Genomic DNA, 16,204 nt, shown 5'->3' with positions numbered 1-16,204 from the left:
TCTAGGCACTATTTGCCAAGGAATTTCTTTTATATGATTGTGACATATTTTAGCCGTCCGGTCATACATTTTAAGATTTTAATTTATTGAGCCTTTCTTTCAAAAACATTATAATTAAATAGAGTTATTATGATATTATGTAAGACTTAAGATTATAATGTATGATCAAAATTTACAATATGTTGTGTATACAGCACCGTGCTTTAACTGAATATGTTAAAAAATACATTAGTATATCATGATGAAGTTTAAAATTCCTTGCTCCCGGGAATACAGTTGTTTTAAGTGTTGAAACTAAATTAAACTTACAAACTAAAATAAAACAAAAAACTAAAAAAATCAAAGGAAAAGGAAATATATATGAAGATAAAGAACCTGCATATTACCCCCTGTGTGTGCCAGAAAGAGATTTTGTGTAAAATGTGTACCGAATATTGGCATTAATGTCAAAGTTCGGAGGCATTTCATTTATATATCCAATTGGAGACAAATAATTTACATTAGACCAGCTATAGTGTTTCTGTGTGTCATATATGAAAGATATGTAGCTGTTTTCATGATAGCGAGTTCTCTGAATAAATTTAGAAATAATGTCACAAACGTATAAACCAATAGGTGTTATTTTGGATTCACCATAAATAACCCTATTAGAATAACGTTTATTGCTTGATTCAAAATATTTACCAATACAATGTCTAAGAACTTTTCGTTCCAAAATTTCCATTTCACCGATAACTACAGGAGATATGTTAAACCATATGGGAAAAGCATACATAAATACCGGTCTTATACTTGTTTTATATAACATTAATTTTGTCTTAGTTGGAAGATCTTTATTTGCCAGTATTCTAGAAAAAGACCCAAGTATATTATATGCCCTTCCTAATACCTGTCTGGCATGTTTATTAAATTTTAATAAATTATTAAATGTAATCCCTAAATACTTCATAGTATTTCCTACAGAAATGTCAACACTATTGAGGGATAGTTTTAAAGTTTTACTTTCGGGAACCACAAATCTTTTGCATTTCCCGGAAGCATTCCTAATGCATATGGCCTCGGTTTTGGCAGGATTAATTTTGATGCCCCAGTCATGGTAATATTTTGATACTTTATCTAAGTGATGTTTAACTTTACACAATGCCATATTGGGTGACTCATCGTGAGCATATAGCAGGGAATCATCGGCATATAGGATCCCACAAGAATCCGTATCTGTATGAGGGAAATCATACATAAATCTATATATATATATAAATGAGCTTGGTGATAAGTGATTGACTGACTGACTGACTGACTGACTGACTCATCATCAACGCCCAGCCAAAACGGCTAAAGCTAGGAGCTTGAAATTTTACCAGTGGGTCACTGTTGATGCAAATGTGCGAGATAAGGCCGGGTTTTAGAAAATTCGTCCTGGAACCACAAAAAATAACAACAACAAAAATCCTTATTTTTCATTACTATTACGTACTTATTCACTTAGTTGGCCCTCTGCAAGACATGTGTAAAATTAACAATGCCATAACTTCTTGATATCGTAAGAGATCACACATAATTTCAAATTTTGTAGTTTACTTCTAGGCGCACTTATTTTATCGTAAACCACTAAATAATATAAAGACAAGACATTTGTTATCTTCCATTGCAACAGATGTCGCAGTTGGTGATAATGGTGTATAAACATCAATTACGCAAATGAACAAATAAGTTGCTGTTGAAGACAACATTAGGGGAATAAATTCAGAAATCGGCCAGAAATAACAACAACTAAAAATTGTATGGACCTGACTTTTTGGTAATAACTAAATGTTTGCAAATCAATGAAAGTGCAATAGAATTTTGCATATTACCACGATTTATTTGCAATTAAGAATTTTATCGTATATGGAGATGTACAGTCATAACTATTCAATTTTCAATTTCAAAATCTGTAATTTGATGAAATCGCTAAATAATTAATGAAATCAATAATAGGCCCCAGGAATATAGGAATATAGGAATTTGGTATGGAAATCAAGGTTGGCAAGTGGTGCTTCTAAAAGGAAATGGTTTGAAAAAATACCAATCATGTGTACGAAAAGTACTAAATTTAGTACAATTTAGATCTGGGTGAACGTAAAGAGCTGGAAACCTGAAATTTGGAATTAAGGTTACTGTTGTAGTGTAGGATTGAGATATGAGGGTAGTTTTGGAAATTCGTGCTTATGTGTACGAAAAGTACTAAATAGTACTAAATTTGGTACAATAGGGATTTGGGTGAACGGATAGAGCTGGAATCCTGATATTTGGAATTGAGATTACTGTTGGAGTGTAGGATTGAAGAACTTTTGGAAATTCGTACTTATGTGTATGAAAAGTACTAAATGGTACTAAATTTGATACAATGGGGATTTGGGTGAACGGATAATAGCTGGAATCTCGAAATTTGGAATTGAGATTACTGGTGGGGTGTAGGATTGAGGTAGTTTTGAAAATTCGTACTTATGGGTACGAAAAGTACTAAATGGTGCTAAATTTAGTACAATTTGGATTTGAATGAACGGATAGAGCTGGAAACCTGAAATTTGGAATTAATATTACTGTTGAAGTGTAGGATTGAGATATGAAGGTGGTTTTGGAAATTAGTACTTATGTGTACGGAAAGTACTAAATGGAAATAAATTTTGTATAATGGGGATTTGGGTGAACGGATAGCGCTGGGATCTCTAAATTTGGAACTGAGATTACTGGTGGAGTTTAATATTGTGGAAGTTTTGGAAATTCGCACATAGGGTACGAAAAATACTAAATAGCACTAAATTTGGTACAGTTTCGGTTTTGGTGAACGGATAGGGCTTGATTCCTCAAATTTGGACTGAGGATCACTGATGAAGAGTAAGAAAGATGCACCAAAGGGTTTTTGGAAACTTGAGTGTACGAAAAGTAATAATTGGTACTAAATTTAGTACAATTTGGATTTGAGTGAACGGATAGAGCTGGATTCCTGAAATTTGGAATTGATATTACTGTTGGAGTGTAGGACTGGGGAAGTTTTGGAAATTCTTACTTATGTGAATGAAAAGTACTAAATGGTACTAAATTTGGGACAATGGGGATTTGGGTGAACGGATATAGTTGGAATCTCGAAATTTGGAATTGAGATTACTGGTGGGGTGTAGAATTGAGGTAGTTTTGCAAATTCGTACTTATGGGTACGAAAAGTACTAAATGGTACTAAATTTAGTACAATTTGGATTTGGGTGAACGTATATATGTAGCTGGAAACCTGAAATTTGGAATTAAGATTACTGTGAAGTGTAGGACTGAGATATGAGGGTGGTTTTGGAAATTCGTACTTATGTGTTCGAAAAGTACTAAATTTGGTACAATAGGGATTCGAGTGAACGGACAGAGCTGGAATCCTGAAATTTGAAATTGAGATTACTGTTGGATCATAGGATTGGGGAAATTTTGGAAATTCGTATTTATGTGTAGGAAAAGTACTAAATGGTACTAAATTTATTACAATTTGGATTTGGGTGAACGGATAGAACTGGAATCCTGAATTTTAAGTATCAAGGTTGGGAAATGGCGTTGAAATAAGGAAATGGTTTTGGAAGTTCGTATTTATGATTACGAGCAGTACTAAATTTGGATTTGGGTGAACGGATAGAGCTGGAATCCTAAAGTTTTGAATTAAGATTACTGTAGGGGTGTAGGATTGAGATAGTTTTAGAAATTCGTACCTTTGAGTACGAAAAGTACTAAATGGTACTAAATTTGGTACAATTTGGATTTGGATGAACGGATAAAGCTGGAATTCTGAAATTTGGAACTAAGATTACTGTCGGACAGTAGAATTGAGGTAGTTTTGGAAATTCGTACTTATGGGTACAGAAAGCACTAAATTCGGTACAATTTGAATTTTAGTAAACGGATAGTGTTGGAATTAGGAATTAAGATTACTGTAGGAGTGTAGTATTGAGGAAATTTTGAAAAGTCGTACGTATGGGTACGAGAAGTACTAAATGGTACTAAATATGGTACAATGTGGATTTGGGTGAACGGGTAGAGCTGGAATCCTAAAATTTTTGTTTGGGAAAGAAATGGTACTAAATTTGATACAATTTGGATTCGGGTGAATTAATAGAGCTGGAATCCTGAAATTTGGAATTACGATTCAGTCGAAGAGTAGGATTCAGGTTGTTTTGAAAAAGCAAACTTATGGTTACGAAAAGCACTAAATGGTACTGGAATCCTGCAATTTGAAAGTATGATTATTGTAGCCCTGTTGCGTTGAGGAAGTTTTGAAAATTGGTACGAAAATTCTAAATTGTTCTAAATTTAGTACAATTTTAATTTGGTTTAACGGATAGAGTTTGAATCCTGAAATTTGGAAGTAAGATTACTACTAAAGTGAAGGATTGAGGTAGTTTTGGAAAATCTTTCTTATGGGTACGAAGAGTTCGACTTGATACTAAGTTTGGTACAATTTAGAATTGGACGAACGGATACAGCTGGAATCTTGAGATTTGGAATTACTGTAATTATTATGGAATTTACTGTAATTATTTTGTATTAATGTCCGTGTATGGCTGAGATATGTCGTCGAAATACGTACCATAAGTATACGAAAATTACTTAATGGTACTCAATTTGTTTTTGGGTGTAGGGACAGTGCTGGAATTTTTATTTTTTGGAGTTAGGGTGTGTATTGGTGTGCAACGTTGATCTCGCTGTTAATGTGTAAGGGTGAGATACGGCTGATCTTTTTTAAAAACGAACTTAAGGGGTACGTACAGTACTAAGATAAAAATAAATATTGATTAAAATTGGTATTAGTGCGACCAAATTTTCAGTGTTTGTCATTTCCATATTATATATTGTTTATTTGTTTTTTTATATCCTTTCCGCATACGAAGTAGCGGGCATTTTGCTAGTATACTATATAAATGTGGTGCCAAGATAGATCCTTGGGGAACACCACAGTTAACGTCCTCTAATTCAGATGTCAGTTGATGAAATTGCACGCAAAACTTTCTATTTGAGAAAAAACTCTTAAATAATTTAATAATAAATGGGTCAAAGCGAATTTGGACCATTTTATACAAAATTCCTATGTGTGATGCGTGATCGAATGCCTTTTCAACATCCAGAGAGAGAGCTACTGTGCATTTCCGTTCTCGCAGTTTACAAACAATATCGTTTTGAAATTTAAGAAGCGCGTCTGTCGTAGAATGTCCTGCTTTAAACCCGAACTGAAGTTCTGGGATATATGACGTACTAATACCATGATTTATCTTTATACGAATAATTCTCTCGAGTAACTTTCCTAAATTAGAGAGCAGAGATATAGGTCTTAAATTATTTATTTCAAAATTGTTTGGCTTTTTTACTACAAGAACTATTTTAGCAATTTTCCATTTATCTGGAAAGTACGAGTTATTAAGACAGTTATTAAATATAATCGTTATATATTCTACAGCCTTAGAAGGGAGCTTCTTAATTATAAAATTTGATATATTGTCTAGCCCGCAGGATTTCTTATAATTAATGTCCTTGCTAATGCTGACAATTTCGTCCATTGTTGTTAATCTTGTGCTTTCCATATTATTAAGCGATGTTTCAATCATATTAAAAGTAAATAAATTAGACTCAGGGACTACATAACTATTGACAACATTTTCCATTTCTCTAATGGATGCATTCGTAGGCAAATGATTATAGACATTGCCAAAATATTGTTTTAAACATTCACATGCTACGGAATCGTCTTGTATAATAATTCCATTCTCAGAAAGTCTATTTATATTTCCTTTCTTTTTATAACCGATTAAATTATAAACTATTTTGTGTGCCCTTGGTACTGGTTTTATTTTCTTAAGTTTTTCGGAAAATAGTCTAGACTGTTCCATTTCCACTTGCCTTTTAATAATAATATTTAATAATTGGATTTGTTTTGATAACAAACGATAAGTTGCATCTAATCTATTGGAATTCCTGTTAAATATTCTCTTCAATTCTTTTTGCCAAGAATATTTTAATTTGAAAAGGGCTTTTATTGAATCTGAAACTATAACTCTTTTGTTCACATTTATGGTTTCGATGTGCCTGGACTGCTTGTTATATATCACATCCGACAAATTGTCGATAAAATGATCAATTTCAGAGTTAGAAAGATTTCTTTGCGGATTGGGAAAATTTATAAGTAACTCGTCTCTTATATCATCTCGGAATGTATTCCAATTCGTATTTTTATATGATGTATAACACCTTGGCACATTAAGAATTATTGAAAGCGAAGACAACTTTAAATGTAATTTGAGGGGGAAATGGTCCGAAAATGTAGGTAATGTATTTATATGAAAATTTCTTGACACTGGATCAACCAAATTTGTACTTGCTATGAAGTGGTCCAAAAATGAAGCTCCATTTGGAAAAGACGGAACTCTGTCTGAGATTCTTATGAAATCTACCGATTGTTGAAGCCATGTATACAAGACATTTCCATTCACATTGTTGAATGTGTCACCCCACGATGAATGTCTAGAGTTAAAATCACCACCTAAGATTACTCCGTAGTAATTTTGGGAAGCACGATATAAAGCTGTTAAACTTTCCAGGGGAAGAAAAGAGAAGTCTTGGATTAACAATATTCAGGAATGGACCGGCATAAATGATGCCTCAACTCTACTCAGCAGGTGCAGAAATCGACAATCTTTTGCTGAAATAATAAACAACTTATAAATACATATAATCACTTAATATAATGTAATATATTTTATGTAATTGCACTGATCGCCATAAATTCGTAAAATGAATAGGCAAATAAAGAAGAAAGAAACTTTCTAAATATTGTAAACGATCAGCATTGCAAGATATATAAATTGAACCTATTAATATATTTCGTGCCACGCCATCTAAAACTATATTAATATTTAAAAACAAACTTGGGAAATTAAAACCTGATATTTGAACCCTTTCAAATTTGTAAGACTTTTTCAAAGATATAGCAACCCCTTGTGAGCTGTTGTCTCTTATGAACGTGTAATTTTCGAGTGTAACTCGATGAGCATCTCTTAAATGTGTTTCTTGTATGAAACCAAAATCAATTTTGTGTGCATTTAATATATTTGACAATTCAATTCTCCGGCTCACTTCCTTAAGCGACCTAACATTAAATGTAAGAAAATTTAAAAAATTACGAACCATATTTATTTTTAATTTCTTCTAAAATTTCTAAACATTGACTTTTTGCTTCATCTTTTGTTAATGTTCTAAATTGTCTAAGGAAAGTTTCAATTTTATCCTCTAATGTCGGAGTATCAGGTTGACAAATCGTTCTTGCAATTTTCAAAAATTCATCAATTATGGCCGGCTTTTGTCTGATTTTGTTTGAATCTACAAAACAATCAGCAAATGTTCGTCTATGATCTGAAAGACTAAAACTATTCATAGCATTAGCCACCTTATTTTTAGCTAGAAGCATTTTCTCCCTTGCAAGATTTTTAATTTCTTCCCTTTTTTTGATATACTCTTTATATGCAGGACAACCCCTGTAATTAGAAGGATGTCCAGTCGTTTTTCAATTGGCACAAAAAGGCTTATTTTCCTCATTTGAAACAAATGTACATTCACCTTGACCATGTTTTTGATCACATTTTACGCACACATGCACTCTGCTACAATTTTTGGAAATGTGACCCCATTGCTGACAACGATAACACTGGACAACCTTCAAATTTGACTTTGGGGTTTCCCAAGTACTTTTTTGTTCACACACATATCTAAGACCCTTAAGTTCATCGGTGGATTTTCCGGGTAATAATGTTACTAAAAACAATCCGGTGTCAATATTATTTTTCCTTGAAAATTCGGTGGTGAATTTTGTAACGGTGTCCACTGTATTGGGGACTATAGAATCAATATATTCTTTAATGTAAATTAAATCGGTTTTATAATGAAGTCCTCTTAGAACTAACCTGGAACGTTTTAGTTGCTTGGGTGTATGCAGGGATTTCTTTCTTTTTAAGAAGTTCAAACATTTCTGCATGAACAGAAGGATCTTTTATGTATAATTTACTTTTCCTTTGACTTTTGTTGATAATTTTGAAAACTACATTTTTTGTTTCAATGTATGTATGAGATCTGTAACGTTAATATCAAAAAGAAAAATTGGTGGACAGAATCCCTTGAGGTTACTGATTGATTTAGACGTGGTTTCGCTTCTAAATGGTGTCTTGTTTTGTTTATTTGCGACATTTTCAGTGGATGTTTGAGATGGTTGAGCCCTCGGAACTAAGGGTTCGAAAAGGATATCAATGTCTCCCAGCAGGGAGAATCGATTTTGAGAATTTTGATTTAAATTAAGAGGAATTTCTGATGCTTCATAAATTCTTGGACGTTTATTGTGGGATTGGCCAGAATCGTTCGAAATAGGATCATTGTTACTAACCTTTTCAATAGGACAAGTCGCCGAAATTTCAATTTGAGAATCATCTTCATGGATTCTTCTTTCACCAATATCTTTGTGTTTAGTCCTTGATCTAGAAACAGCATTTTTAGTCTTCAAATTATTGACGGAAACCTCACAATTATTCATTAATTCTTCTTGACATAAATCTTCATTTATCTTCGGGTTGATTCTTTTTGATTTTCTGATATCTACGGATCTGTCAGGAGGCACGTTTTCAGACGAAATCCATTCATCCGCGGGCAATGGGTCAGCCATATAGGTATTAATTAATGTTTTTTATATTCAATAATTAAAATTTTATATTTTTTCTATTTTTCAAGACACAGAAATATACGTCTATTCAGTTCGAAAATATAAAATAGAATCATCCCGGTCATACATACATAAGTTGATGTACATGGTAACATACCAGAGATATAGAAAATACATACATACATATATACGCCGTCATTACTGGAAACGTAATATATTATTTTCCGTATTTTATAATGACCAATCCGGGCTTTTTCGCTACATATATTAAAACAAGTTAGAAAGTTTCAGTCAGCTGTTCCGACAAAGATATAAGTAAACTCATGTCTTTTCTTAAAAATATGTCCGTTATGGATATAATTACACGTTAAAAAAGGCCACAAAATTCTGAAAATAGAAGCAAGATTTTAGCTCTCGTCGTAAAGAATAATAATTGTGAACACATTAAATCCTACAACCTCATCTTTAAGGTCAAAATTGTCAAGGTCAAATTTCCGCTATAATTTTTACTCTGATTTTGGATATCACACAAATCAAAATTGAAGCAAACAACAAGTAAGCAAAGGCTATAGTCGGACTGGGCCGACCATGTGATACCCTACACCACAACCTGTCGGAATTAGGAATGTGCAACCGCCTTGCACGCTGAATGTCCGGGTTCGATTCCCATCAAATTGTCAATGGTGGCAAAATACCCCTTAGTAATGTTGGCGATATTTGCTGAGTATTTCAGCCATGAAAAACGTCTCTACAAGTGGCAACTTAGGACACTATCAATAACTAAATATGAATCCATTGATATAAGAGAAGCCTCCCTTGTCTTTACTGGGATGTTTGTGGAAAAATATATAAATTATACATTTCTAAATAATATTCGAAAAGTTGGAAAATTCACATTGATTAGCCCCTCCTGCTACATCTTCAATTTGTCTTTGAGTATCAGGTTCCTCTTTGGAATACACCTAAAATAAATACATATATACCACGCAATTTGGTATATATGATTATTGGAAAAATTGGGAGTTTATTGAAGATCTATCGTCCAAAATTGTGCACTTGTATTTCACATATGCTTCGAAAATAGTTCATTGTGGGCATATATTGTGATATCTAAAATATATTTTATTCCGGTAGAAATAACTAATAATGAATAGAAATTAAAAAATTTTGCGTGCAAACAAATTTATAAATCCCAAAATTATTCATATTCAATTAAACAGCAACAAAGGGAGTCAGCGGCGCTAACGGTGATATACCTTTAGCTTCTAAAAATATATTTATTTTGTAACACGAGTTTGCTTCAAAATACGTGGAATCTGTAGGTATCGTAAAATGGGGATATACCAAATCAATTTTAGTAAGCTAAATTCTAAGTTTTGGAAATATTTGAGAATCATTTTTTCAGATTTGTAATTTTAGTTGGAGCCGGCAGGGATTTTTGGAACTTCTGAACTATTATCTCAGGAAGTATGACTTACCCCGGGAAAGGGACCAGAATACAGAACGTAAAAAGAACCTTCTTCAAAAAGAAAATAATAATCAAATAGATCCGATACGGGTCTTCAAACTGCACTTTTCCCAAATTTTGTGTGGGAGGTACTCGAAGGACGGACAGATATAGTCCATATTCCGACCTGACACATGACTGGATGAAATAATACGATGTGTAAAGTTTCGACCAATCAGAAAATCCCCTTGAGAGTTAACTTGCGGATTTGCGGCGCAAGTACAATCTGCTGAAAAAATTCATAACGATTCAAAGGGACTCTTAAATTTCCCTTTTCCGAATTTTGTGCAAGAGGTACCCTAAGGACCGATATAGTCTTATCCGATCTATATCTGGAAGGAATAATAATATATGGAAAGTTTGGAGCAAATCGATTGCTCACTTCGCCAGTAATTGTTCACACAAATTTTCGAAAGCAATAGCTTACATTCGAACTTAAACAAAGCTTGGGCAAAATATTACGAAGTATAAAATTTGGTTCTAATCGGTAGATCCGTTCGAGAGTTATCGTGCGCACTAGCCAGCTAGACATTAAGAGAGACAAATGAACGGACAGGGCTAAATAGACTCTAAATTGTCTGAAACGAATTTCGTCCAAATATACTTGGGGTCTAAAACCTATATTTCGATGAGACACATCTTTGGTCGTATTTTGTTTGTATCCCCTTTACCCTAAATCCTGGCCAAGCGACCCCATGTTGCAATATTTGTATAAAAATCCAATTTGACAACTGAACTGAAAATTTCTCTGTCATGATAGAGACAATTTGTAGCATGGGAGGAAATTGTGGTTCTCTGCACAAAACACAGTATATATCAGGCAGAAGGCGCGTTATCTAGCAGACACATTATTGCAATTTGCATCAGGGGGAAGATCAGTAGTTATTTTTCCATATGTAGGCTCTTTTGCCGGTATATGCCCTCCAGGAATGAAAATATGGACCAAAAATAAAATTTGTATATTTTTCATACAAAAGTAATGGTCTATGTCAACCGTTAAATAATATCAGGTAATCATGCAAAATTGTAGGCATTTTCTTCAACCTAAACTCTTACCTCGTGCAAAATTTCGTGGCTGTTGAGCTATAATTGCGACCTCTAGCCGGTTTATGATTACACTACAAACAAAAAACTGGATATATTAGACTGTAACTCTGTTATCTGATCACGTACATCAACATAATTGACATCAATTAAAAGGTCAAGAGATCGTCTTCCAAATATAACTCACGAGGGGGGAAGGTGTCTTTCTGGAACAAAGATATAAGATATAATGTGACGGAATTTGGTCTACAAATGAATGTAAAAAATTATAACGAAATCTGATTTGGATTTAACTCCCATATATATTTTACATATTCACAGTGGTGTAGGGTATTATATAGTCGGCCCGGCCCGACTTGATCGTTTCCTTACTGGTTTTGTAATTTCGTGCGTGAGTGTGCGTGTTCGTGCCTTCTCGAAAAACGCCGTGTTTGTGCGTGAATGTCCATAAAAATTTTGGTCCGTGTTCGTGCATGTTCGTGCCTAATTTTTTAGGCACCCGCCCATCTCTATTTAAGTCGCATTTCTAGACCGAATTAGCTATAATTTGATATTTATGGTTCTTAGTGACCAAACAACTTATATTCGAAAAAATTATGAACAAAGCTACATGTTTTGGTATAGCCCCATATAACGGTACCTCCTGATTTTCGGTATTTTGAGATTTTTACCTATAAGTCTTAACCGAATTAGCTGTAATTTGAACATTTGACATTTGAAGTTCTTGGTGGTCACCACACCTCTCCACCAAAATTGTCTTAAATTTTGGGAAGATGCGTCTTTTGTTTGCAGGCATGTCAAGTTCGATGATGGGCTATATCGGTCCACGTTTTGGTATAGCCCCCATATAACAGTACCCCCGATTTACGGTATTTTGACGTTTTTACCTACATTTTGAGACCGATGTAGCTATAATTTGACATTTAGGGTTCTTAGTGACCAAAAAACGTATATTCGAAATAATTATGAACGTAGGTCCATGTTTTGGTATAGCCCCATATCACGGTACCTCGGTATAACGGATTTCGGTATCCCCATTTAACGAATTTTCGGTATTTTGAGAATTATACCTACAAGTTTTAACCGAATTATCTGTAATTTGCACATTTGATATTTGAAACTCTTAGTGGTCACCACACCTCTCCACCAAAAATTGTCAAGAAAGGTCGATGTATTGATAAAGCTCCCATATAAAAGTACCTCCCGATTTTCAGTAATTTGATGATTTTAACTACAATATTAAACCGAACTAGCAGTAATTTGACATTTGAAGTTCTTAGTGGTCACAACACCTCTCCATAAAAAATTGTCAACATAGGTCCATGTTCGGATATAGCTCCCATATAACGGTACCTCCCAATTTTCAGTAATTGGCAATTTTAGCTAAAATTTTTAACCGAACTATCTGTAATTTGACATTTGAAGGTTGTAGTGGTCATCACACATCTGCATCAACAATTTTCAACATAGCCCCAATATAACGATACTTCCCGACTTTCGGTACTTTGAGGATTTTACTTAAAATGTTTAACCGAACATAAGTCCATGTTTTGGTATAGCCCCAAAACAAATCTCCCGATTTTCCGTACCTTAGCTTTATTTTTTGGACGAACTTTCTGTAATTTAAAATTTAAAAGCCAACAAAAATTGTTCATTTAAGTTCATATTTTCGTATAGCCCACATACCTCCGAACTAGCTGTTAATGACATTTGAAGTTCCCACGTTATGTATCGATTTTCGGTATTTTGAGGATTCTAGCTACAATTTTTAACCGAATTAGGAGTTATTTGACATTAAAGGCTCCCATCAAAAACTGTCAACATAGGTCCATGTTTTATTATAACCCCTATATAACGGTACCTCCCAATTTCTAGCCCACCAAAAATTGTCAACATACATAGTTAGATATAGGCACCATAAAAAAGGGCCTACCGAATGAAACATTTTATGTACATTATCTGACATTTTAACGTACCCACTTAAAGTTGGGGACAGGAATGAAAACTAATTATTCCATTTTAGTTCAGAATATTTTATGGTGGAGGGTATGAAAAGTTCGGCCCGGCCGAACTTAACTTTTTTACTTGTTAATGTTTTTTATACCCTCAGCATTTGTGCTAACGAGGCAAAATGTGCCTCATCGAAATAATGGTTTTAGACCCCAAGTATGTTTGGGCGAAATGTGTTTCAGACAATTTGGAGTTGATTTAGCCATGTCCGCCCGTCTGCCTGGCTGGATGGAGCGCACGATGGTTTATATCAGTCCACTCCTTCCGGTACCTCCCCCACAAAACTTCAAAAATGTGCGGAAAATTTGATCTTGAAGGGAGTAACCGATTTGGTCCATACTTTGCACATCTTGAAATTTCTACCAAACTTAGATGAGGTTCCAATATAGACTCAATCGGTCCACGCCTTCGGGTACCTCCCACACAATATTTCGGAAAAGTTCAGTTTAGGACCTGCTCTCGAATCGTTTTGATTTTTGTTGTAACAATTGTATTCATGGCCGCCCATACGGCGGTACAAGTTTAATCAGGGGCAAAACCATACTTCCTGAGAAAATAGCCTGAAAGTGTCAAAAAACCCCTAGGACACCGTGTGTAGTGGTTGGAGCGCAAGCTAGCTCTCGAACGGATCTGCCGATTCGATCCAAAATTTGGCCTTCATAATATTTTGTCGGATCACACCTTCAGGTACCTCAAAAATTTTAGGAAAAATTGTGCGCACTATAACTCTTGAAGGAAAGGACCGATTTGGTCCATACTTTACGCATCCTAATATATCTGCCAGATATAGATCAGGTTTGAATATGAACTATATTTGCCCATTCCTTCGGGTACGTCCCACACAAAATTTCGAATAAGTTCACTTTAAGGCCTGCTCTTGACTAACTTTGATTTCTGTTGAAGCAACTTGCAATCGCTGTCTCAATTACAACGTTAAAAGTTTTTTTCAGAGGGAAGTCCATACTTCTTGGGAAAAACTACTATGGCACCATATGTAGTAGCTGGAGAGCACAATAACTCTTGTACTGATAAACCGATTTGGCCCAATATTTGGCCTTCGTCATATTTTGTCCAAACTTACTTTAACTTCTAAAATGGCCCATATCGGTCTTCTCCTGTGGATACCTCCTCCGCAGAATTTCAACATTTGTGTCCAAGTGCAGTTTAGGGTCTTTTCGGAGATCCTTTGGAAATTTATACCGACGATGTTCTTTGTGGTCCTGGTTACAACCATATTATGTTTTCCGTGGACAAGTCCAAATTTCTTTGCATACTGGTCCAACAGGTGCACGATAACCCACTGAACTGACTCGTGGGCTCGATAACTATCGAAAATATATGACTCTTAAAATAAGATCCACTTCCGTAATGCACCATTTCGGTCCATCCCTCCTCCGCAAAGCTTTTGAACTTTAACCCTAATCCACATTTTATTCGGCAAGTTCAAATGTCCAAAAGTGCCACAAAATTCTGAAAAGACCCTAAATACATTCGATCTTTTCGTAGATGAAAGTTCCAATTCACATAGGGTATATCTCTGTCGGCAAAGCCGACTGATACTTTTTACTTGTTTTATGATTGCTTAAGTCTGGAGTATTCCCCCATTGGCTTAACTTCATCACTACCCTCTTTGCAGAGAGTAATGTTTACAAAACGCAGTGACAGCTTGCAAAATTTACTGATCGCTACCAATATCATGATTTCATCCCGGCGAAGGGAATTATCAATTGGCTTTTCAGTTTTTGAAATACTGATTTTTTAGTGAAAACCTGAACTCTTTAAGCATCGAGTATTCTCATGTTAATGAAAATGATGCTCACTTTTCGTTTTTCCCAAAAAACGCCAGAACAAAATATTTGCAAGCTGACAGCACGATTCAACTAAGAATTTTGTTGGAATTTTATTTAAAAAATTCTCTTTTGCGCGTGCCTTTTTTTGATTTCACGGACTTACAGCGTGTTTCTGTAAAAATGCTTGCCTGTCACACGAACCGTTCGTACTAAAGGGTTTCCATGATACTTATTTTGTGAATTTTGCATAGGCATCAGCACGTAAAATGTGTTACTTGATGGCAACCCCGATAAACAGATGACAAACAAAAAATAAGAAAAAAATTTAATCAAATTTGTCCAAAAATAATAGTGGTAATATAAAGAAACAGATGTACATATACGCGTGTGTTCCTATGGAAATAAATAAAATTGCATTCCCTTCCAGTTTTCGTGTGTTTTGTGCCATTTATTACTCAAATTATTTAATTTTCATTCAAAACGATGGGTCTTTTCCATTCGTTTATTCGTTCGTCTGATTTTGTAACGAAAACCAAAAAATTACGAAAATAAAAAGCTTTCATTTGTTTGTCACACGAATACAAACGTCAGCCGCTATGAAAACCAAATTGTGTCTTCGCTCATGAAATCAACGAACGAAGAAGGAAAGTTTTTGCATTTTCTGACATAAAAAAAAAATATTTTCTTAGGTTATCGACACAATAGCAATAGATTGGAATTATTCGATACAATTCCAATATGCACTCGCCGATGCACAGTGGATCCACCCATTGGCCAAAAATAAAAAAAATTAATGTCAAAATTTTGGTATAACATCTGGCAAATCTGATAGCTATGACATGGACCTTTTTAAAAATATATTAGTTTTTGTTTAATTCGAACGCGATCTTCTTAAGAATAGCTTCAAAATTCGGAACATTTGATTAATATTTTTTGTTGTGAGTACAACCTATATTTTAAGTGCAAGTATATATATTCAAAATATTGCGAAACTAATACGTATAGCAAAATATTATAGTGGATTTTGAAGGAGGGGGTAATAGCTTAATTTTTATTAAAAATAGTGTTTTAGCGTGTTGTGGAATTCTAGTTAACTGCATATTTTCTTAGTGTATTTTGTAATGCCAATTCGATCATATACTT

This window comes from Musca autumnalis, unplaced genomic scaffold (genome assembly GCF_047663935.1).
Source record: "Musca autumnalis isolate F117 unplaced genomic scaffold, ASM4766393v1 scaffold_1, whole genome shotgun sequence".
Classification (NCBI taxonomy): domain Eukaryota; kingdom Metazoa; phylum Arthropoda; class Insecta; order Diptera; family Muscidae; genus Musca; species Musca autumnalis.
Note: the sequence above shows the minus strand (reverse complement) of the source record.